Below are 9,669 nucleotides of genomic sequence, written 5' to 3' on the forward strand. Positions count from 1 at the left end.
ATGGCTGACTTGCTTAAACAAATGTGGTTTCTACTGACAATTGAGATGTACAAACTATGGCATATGGGGACAACAAGTGGATAAGAGGCAATCCGTAATTTCGATGAAGACATTAATGAGTGAGCGAAGACATAGTCAATATAACCATTTGTTCAGCACTTTTGAAATGTACAGACAGAATTCAGAACACGGGCTGTTCTTACGGTGTACTCCCTGTACAAGTCAGAACCTTAGGATAAATAAAGGTTGCATATAAACAGACAATGAAAGCTCTTACAATATTCGATGATTACATTTCTCTAAAACAGGTTATAGGCTACATGTGCACCACCAAGTCAGAACAGTAGGCGAAATTAAGAGGTGAAAATAGACCAAATTATTAGGGTGATGCACATTGAACGCTGTTTGGGTCTTTGCGGGTCAAAAAATATACACCACATATAACACTATTTGCGTTAAATAAGCTTTTAATTTGACATGTCAAATAACACAATTCTCTTATAGAATGTTGTGTGTGCTGAATTTGCCAAGCGCCACCACTACTATCAGTAGCATGTCAAAGCTTCACAAAAAAAGTTTGCAAACAAGCACACACCGGCCATGAACGATTTGTTTACAATAGCACATTGGTGAAAATAGACCAAATTATTAGTGTGAGGCACATGGCCTACTAACACCTTACTACACAACATACACTTAGTATTACTTTCTTAGCTACAGTGTACGTATCTCCCTGGCATATTACATCATTTATGCAGCAGCATACAATACATTTTTGGACTCACCTTGTGAAGGTGGCGCGGTGGTCCTTTGTGGGCAAATTTTGTCATCAAACTTTGTCATCAAAGTCTGGCATTCTCTGGATTTATGGTGGGAACTCGGAAGAAAGAAAAACACACAGACACTCCATTGAATAGCAGGCTAACATTAGTGGTTGCTTTGCAATGCTTACAGTTAGGCACTGATTCCTTCCAAACCACGCATTGTTGACTTTGCGATTTTCAACTTGTTGTGTAATCTTTATATCCACTGGCCGATGAGCACCGATACATTTTATCTATAATTTCTCTTCATTATTTCTCTTCATATAACAAGGATTAAAAAGGATTTGCCAGTAGATTGTCAACTTGATTCATGAGGTTGACTGCTAGCTAAGACTTTGAAAGTACGATGTTGACATGATCAGTCCAATCAAAGCTACTCTACATATAACGTGATTTTACGTAATTTTATCTGTCGCCAATGACCTTGAGCCTTCGTGGAAGGGCACTTGTAATATAACTATATGGCAGGACCCAAAGGGCTGAAATGTTGTATGTCTACCCTTACTAAGGACTTAAACTTGGCGATGACGTACTGTCCCCATGAGTGACAGAACACTGAGCCAATCACGGCGCAAAGCTTCTATTTTCTGCTGGCTTGCCCCACCACCACAGAAAGCACTGAGCTAGGCTGAAACACCAGCATTTTGGACCTGCCTTACTCAAGAAAACAAAAAAGAGACCATGTGTGTATGCAGCTTTATTAACTGAATGATATATTTAATTTTTTACATTGTTTGCAAACTGATATGTGACAAGTATTAATGCCGAAATAACATGCAAAACAGGCAAGCCCACCCCCAAAATAAATATATATATATAAAAAAATATATATATAATTCTCTATACATATAATTCTCTATACATATATTTTTTTTTTTGCAAAAAATGTGGGGCTCAAAATGAATGATGGGTCACCCCTTGTTGAAAGTAAAAGTGGACTCAACCAGGATGCACACTGCATTAATGAAGCAACCCATGCCATGAACCCGAGCAATAGTAATGGAGTCTTTTTGTAGGCACTAACTCCGCGATGGTTCGTTAGACAAAGCATATGGGAAAATGAGTGGAGTTTTTGTAGGGTTTTTAGATAAATACCGTAAATAAGGTCTGTGGTAAACACAGCCGTAGGAGATCTTATACAGTTTGTTCTATGAGATAATCTTCATCAGAGAACGTCACTGTTAATTTTGTACAGCATTTATGTCATTTTAAAAAGCACATAAAGCACACAGAGGCTTCATAATTCATAATGGTAATCGTAAATGGCTGATATTATCTCATAGAACCACACGTATAAGATAACCTAAACCTGTGTTATCCACAGACCTTATTTCCGGGGGTTAATCCCAAAACCCATTTCTTTCCATCAGTCATTTCCACCATAGGAATGGCTGAAGGAACCAGCGGTAACTAATTTCCGGGTTTTAGGACTAAAAGCTGGTGAGCGTGATTGAGTTTGGACTGGGAATTCAATCAACTCTCCTTGGAATTTGGTGAAATGTCTATTGTCAGACTAGTAATGAGGATATGATACAAGTAACCCAGACCCCTAAACCATCCTGTTTTGGAATTTATAAGAAAATAACTATCTCACTTTGTCAGGCTAGACAGGAAAGAGAAGCATATGAAGCTCTCTAATACCTTCGCTTTAGGGAAGGGTCAAGTCCCAAACGTTTCGAGCCTTTCTGACACCAGAGGTGTGTTCACCAGGAACCAAACGGGAGCAAACAAGTAAAAACAGGCAGGGACTACCTGAACTTGTCCAACAAAAAAACACTTGCTTTTTACATATTGCAAAATGTTTTGCTACGGTGTGCACCAATGAATATCCCCCTTCTCTGTCTGACACATTCAACACTGACTCATCTTAATGAATGAACGCCTAGTTGCATGTTCATTGCACATGTTATGGAGATGTTAGAGACATAAAGAAAGCAAATAATGTTGCTCTATTGTTCCCTTTAAAGGGTGATTGCACTTCCTGATTTGGCCTCGTTTTAGATTCTGTTCATTAAGAAATGCTAGAGGTCATGACTGAATTCAAATGTGAGTTGGTTTCGGATGTGGTTTGATGTGGGTGTCTCCACTTCCTGTCTGACTGACGTGCCCAAAGTAAACTGCCTGTTACTCAGGCCCAGAAGCCAGGATATGCATATAATTGGTACCATTGGATAGAAAACACTGACGTTTGTAGAAATATTAAAATAATATATGAGACTATAACACAATTGATATGGTAGGAGAAAATACAAAGAAAAACCATCCAGAATTATTTTTTTTGAGAGCCCATGCTCTTACAATGGAAAGCTATGGGTCATACGCAATTCCAGCTCCCAGAATTGCAATTCCTATGGCTTCCACTAGACGTCAACAGTCTTTGTTCAAGGTTTCAGGCTTGTTTCTTTGCAAACAAGGAAGAATATTGAGATTTGGTACTGGGAGTGAGAGTTGGAAATCAGCGTGTGACAAAGAGGACACGCACTTGTTAATTTTACTTTCCTATTGAACATACTTCTTTCTGTATGAAATATTATAGTTGTATTACATTTTAGGGTAACTTAGGATTAAATAGAAATGTATTTTGACTTGTTTTAACAAAGTTTAGCGGTAGCTTTTTGGATTCCTTTCTCTGCATGTTGAACGTGTGGATTACTCAAATCGATGGCTCCAACTAAACAGACTTTTTGGGATATAAAGAATAATTCTATCTAACAAAACGACCATGCATGTTGTAGCTGGGACCGTTTGGATTGCAAATCAGAGGAAGATTTTCAAAAAGTAAGTGAATATTTAATCGCTATTTGTGATTTTACGAAGCCTGTGCTGGTTGAAAAATACTTTGATGTGGGGCGCCATCCTCAAACAATTGCATGGCATGCTTTCGCTGTAAAGCCTATTCTAAATCGTCAATGCAGTTAGATTAACAAGAATTTAAGCTTTTAACTGATATAAGACACTTGTATGTACCTAGATGTTTAATATCCATCATTTTTATGATTATTTATTTGAATTGCGCGCCCTCCAATTTCACCGAAAGTTGTCGACAGGTGTCACGCCTATCCCAGAGAGGTGAAAGGATTTAGCCAATTATCTTCAACTGGCTGGTGTGCGACCTTGGCAAAGTTGGTTTGACTTTGGATAGCCTATCTCTGGGCCTAGATAGGGACCATCAATACATTATTAAATGTAAATTAGATAATATTTTCATGTTGCTTATCTTTAAGTTCTCATTAAATGCTTTCAATATTTCTTTACCACAAGCATTACAATCTAATAGCAGAAATTCCCTAAACCACAGACTATGTTCCCAGAAATGAAACACCAAGACAAAAGAAACATCCACCAAGTGTTCTATAACAGTAGTTCTACACATAACCGCAGGAAGTAGGGGTGCTGAGGGTGCTGCAGTACCCCCTGAAAAATGTGTAAAATAATAGAGTACCAGTGAAAACTTTTGACACACCTACTAATTTTTCTTAATTTTTGTACTATTTTCTACATTGTAGAATAATATTGAAGACATCAAAACTATGCAATAACACATTTTTATTTATTTAACCTTTATTTAACTTGGCAAGTCAGTTAACACATTCTTATATACAATGACGGCCTACAGGGGAACAGTGGGTTAACTGGCTTGTTCAGGGGCAGAATGACAGATTTTTACCTTGTCAGCTCAGGAATTTGATCCAGCAACCTTTTGGTTCCTGGCCAAACACTCTAACCACCTGCATATAGAATCACGTAGTAACCAAAAAAGTGTTAAACAAATCAAAATATATTTTATGTTTGAGATTCTTCAAAGTAGCCACCCTTTGCCTTGATGACAGCTTTGCACACTTTTGGCATTCTCTCAAACAGCTTCATGAGGTAGTCACATGGAATGCATTTCAATTAACAGGTGTGCCTTGTTAAAAGTTAATTTGTGGAATTTCTTTCCTTTTTAATGTGTTTGAGCCAATCAGTTGTGTTGTGACAAGGTAGGGGTGGTATACAGAAGATAGCCCTATTTGGTAAAAGACCAAGTCCATATTATGGCAAGAACAGCTCAAATAAGCAAAGAGAAACAACAGTCCATCATTACTTTAAGACATGAAGGTCAGTAAATACGGAACATTAAGAACTTTGAAAGTTTCTTCATGTGCAGTCGTAAAAACCATCAAGCGCTATGATATAACTGGCTCTCATGAGGACTACCACAGGAAAGGAAGACCCAGAGTTACCTCTACTGCAGAGGATACGTTCATTGGAGTTAACTGCACCTCAGATTGCAGCCCAAAAAAAATGCTTCACAGAGTTCACGTAACAGATACATCTCAACATCAACTGTTCAGAGGAGACTGTGGGAATCAGGCCTTCATGCTCGAATTGCTGCAAAGAAATCACTACTAAAGGACACCAATAAGAAGAAGAGACTTGCTTGGGCCAAGAAACACGAGCAACGGATATTAGACCGGTGGAAATCTGTCCTTTGGTCTGGAGTCCAAATTGGATATTTCTGGTTCCAACCGCCGTGTTTTTGTGAGACGCAGAGTAGGTGTACAGATGATCTCCGCTTGTGTGGTTCACACCGTGAAGCATGGAGGTGTGATGGTGTGGTTGTACTTTGCTGGTGACACTGTCAGTGATTTATTTAGAATTCAAGGCACACTTAACCACAATGGTTACCACATCATTCTGCAGCGATACACCATCCCATCTGGTTTGCGCTTAATGGGACTATCATTTGTTTTTTAACAGGACATTGATCCAAAACACACCTCCAGCCTGTGTGAGGGCTATTTGACCAAGAAGGAGAGTGAAGGAGTGCTTTATCAGATTACCTGGCCTCCACAATCACCTGACCTCAACCCAACTGAGATGGTTTGGGATGAGTTGGACCGCAGAGTGTAGGAAAAGCAGCCATCAAGTGCTCAGCATACAGTAAGTGGGTACTTCTTCAAGACTGTTGGAAAAGCATTCCTCATGAAGCTGGTTGAGAGAATGCCAAGAGTTTGCAAAGCTGTCATCAAGGCAAAGGGTTGCTACTTTGAAGAATCTCAAATATAAAATATATTTTGATTTGTTTAACAATTCTTTGGTTACTACGTGATTCCATATGTGTTATTTCATAGTTTTGATGTCTTCACTATTATCCTACAATGTAAAAAATAGTTAAAATAAAAAAAGCCCTTGAATGAGTAGGTGTGTCCAAACTTTTTACATGTACTGTATTTATATATATATATATATATATATATATACTGCTCAAAAAAATAAAGGGAACACTTAAACAACACAATGTAACTCCAAGTCAATAACACTTCTGTGAAATCAAACTGTCCACCTAGGAAGCAACACTGATTGACAATAAATTTCACATGCTGTTGTGCAAATGGAATAGACAACAGGTGGAAATTATAGGCAATTAGCAAGACACCCCAAATAAAGGAGTGGTTCTGCAGGTGGGGACCACAGACCACTTCTCAGTTCCTATGCTTCCTGGCTGATATTTTGGTCACTTTTGAATGCTGGCGGTGCTTTCACTCTAGTGGTAGCATGAGACGGAGTCTACAACCCACACAAGTGGCTCAGGTAGTGCAGCTCATCCAGGATGGCACATCAATGCGAGCGGTGGCAAGAAGGTTTGCTGTGTCTGTCAGTGTAGTGTCCAGAGCATGGAGGCGCTACCAGGAGACAGGCCAGTACATCAGGAGATGTGGAGGAGGCCGTAGGAGGGCAACAACCCAGCAGCAGGACCGCTACCTCCGCCTTTGTGCAAGGAGGAGCAGGAGAAGCACTGCCAGAGCCCTGCAAAATGACCTCCAGCAGACCACAAATGTGCATGTCTCTGCTCAAACGGTCAGAAACCGACTCCATGAGGGTGGTATGAGGGCCCGACGTCCACAGGTGGGGGTTGTGCTTACAGCCCAACACCGTGCAGGACGTTTGGCATTTGCCAGAGAACACCAAGATTGGCAAATTCGCCACTGGCGCCCTGTGCTCTTCACAGATGAAAGCAGGTTCACACTGAGCACATGTGACAGAGTCTGGAGACGCCGTGGAGAACGTTCTGCTGCCTGCAACATCCTCCAGCATGACCGGTTTGGCGGTTGGTCAGTCATGGTGTGGGGTGGCATTTCTTTGGGGGGCCGCACAGCCCTCCATGTGCTCGCCAGAGGTAGCCTGACTGCCATTAGGTACCGAGATGAGATCCTCAGACCCCTTGTGAGACCATACGCTTGGCCCTGGGTTCCTCCTAATGCAAGACAATGCTAGACCTCATGTGGCTGGAGTGTGTCAGCAGTTCCTGCAAGAGGCAAGGAATTGATGCTATGGACTGGCCCACCCGTTCCCCAGACCTGAATCCAATTGAGCACATCTGGGACATCATGTCTCACTCCATCCACCAACGCCACGTTGCACCACAGACTGTCCAGGAGTTGGCGGATGCTTTAGTCCAGGTCTGGGAGGAGATCCCTCAGGAGACCATCCGCCACCTCATCAGGAGCATGCCTAGGCGTTGTAGGGAGGTCATACAGGCACGTGGAGGCCACACACACTACTGAGCCTCATTTTGACTTGTTTTAAGGACATTACATCAAAGTTGGATCAGCCTGTAGTGTGGTTTTCCACTTTAATTTTGAGTGTGACTCCAAATCCAGACCTCCATGGGTTGATAAATTGGATTTCCATTGATTATTTTTGTGTGATTTTGTTGTCAGCACATTCAACTATGTAAAGAAAAAAGTATTTAATAAGATTATTTCTTTCATTCAGATCTAGGATGTGTTGTTTAAGTGTTCCCTTTATTTTTTTGAGCAGTATATATATATATATATATATATATATATATATATATATATATATATATATATATTCTCACAAAAGTAGTGCAATGGGCCTTTAATAGTCTTCCATTATCAAACCATATGGCTGTCTGCAGTTTAGGCAAAAACATATTTCCACCTATGATGGTACACAATGTAGAGAAATGTAGAATCCACACGGCCTGTCCGTCGAGCGTTTGTCAGCCAATCATTTACCTATTAGCTGGGTAAATGTTCCGTAATGGCAGAGGTTGATGTCACTACAGAAAGCGAAATGAGAGATTAACCTGGAAACAACAAGCAGTGAGAGAGAGACTGATTGCCAGATATTTTTTTCCTGACCATGTGAACTAATAAGGAAAACCTGTTGGTTATATTCGTTTTTGCGGCTCAAGTAATCTCGGGTAACCTAGAACTAAAATCTAGTGTCATTTTATGTTTATGCAATTTTCAACAAGAGATCCCTGAGCGGTTTCCTTCCTTTCTACTAACTGAGTTAGGAAAGATGCCTGTATCTTCGTAGTGACTGGGTGTATCGATACACCATGAGAAGTGTAATTAATAACCATACCCATCTACCAGTAGGTGCCCTTTGCGAGGCATTGTAAAACCTCCCTGGTATTTGTGGTTGAAACTGTGTTTGAAATGCACTGCTCTACGGAGGGACCTTACAGACAATTGTATGTGTGGGGTAGAGATAAGGTATGCATTCAAAAATCATGTTAAACATTACTACTGCACACAGTGTCCATGCAATTTGTTACATGACTTGTTCATCACATTTTTACTCCTGAACTTAGTTAGGCTTGTCATGAGAAAAGGGTTGAATACTTATTGATTCAAGACATTTCAGCTTTTCATTTTTAATTAATTTGTAGAAATGTCTAAACATAATTCCACTTTGACATTATGGGGTATTGTGTGTAGGCCAGTGACAAAAAAAACTCAATTTAAATACATTTTTAATTCAGGCTGCAATGCAACAAAATGTGGAAAAAGTCAAGGTATGTCAATACTTTCTGAAGACACTGTATGCAGAATAATCTGATATATACACTACCGTTTAAAAGTTTGGGGTCACTTAGAAATGTCCTTGTTTTTGAAAAAAAAAGCACATTTTTTGTCCATTAAAATAACATCAAATTGATCAGAAATACAGTGCAGACATTGTTAATGTTGTAAATGACTATTGTAGCTGGAAAAGGGAGATTTTTTATGGAATATCTAGATAGGCGTACAGAGGGACATTATCAGCAACCATCACTCATGTGTTCCAATGGCACATTGTGTTAGCTAATCCAAGTTGATCATTTTAAAAGGCTAATTGATCATTAGAAAACCCTTTTGCAATTATGTTAGCACAGCTGAAAACTATTGTTCTGATTAACGAAGCAATAAAACTGGCCTTCTTTAGACTAGTTGAGTATCTGGAGCATCAGCGTTTGTGGGTTTGATTACAGGCTCAAAATGGCCAGAAACAAGGACTTTCTTCTGAAACTCGTCAGTCTATTCTTGTTCCGAGAAATGAAGGCTATTCCATTTGAGAAATTGCCAAGAAACTGAAGATCTCGTACAACGCTGTGTACTACTCTCTTCACAGAACAGCGTAATCTGACTCTAACCAGAATAGAAAGAGGAGTGGGAGGCCCCGGTGCACAACTGAGCAAGAGGACAAGTACATTAGAGTGTCTATTTTGAGAAACAGATGCCTCGCAAGTCCTCAACTGGCAGCTTCATTAAATAGTACCTGCAAAACACCAGTCTCAACGTCAACAGTGAAGAGGCGACTCCGGGATGCTAGTCTTCTAGTGCTGTTCTGTGAAGGGATTTGAAAATACTATGGTAACATCACCTCACCTTCTCTGAGACCTTACGCTTAATTGTAACTGATGCTCCACAACAAGGTTACCCTTTTGGTCTAGTAACATGTTGGTGGCTTTAGTGTGCAGACAGCTGCAGAGTGCTGGTAGGAGCTGGTAGAAGCATGAGAATGAATCCTGGGTTCTTAATGCTACACAAATATCTGACAAACAGCC

Source organism: Salmo trutta, chromosome 14 (genome assembly GCF_901001165.1).
Source record: "Salmo trutta chromosome 14, fSalTru1.1, whole genome shotgun sequence".
NCBI classification, from domain to species: Eukaryota; Metazoa; Chordata; class Actinopteri; order Salmoniformes; family Salmonidae; genus Salmo; species Salmo trutta.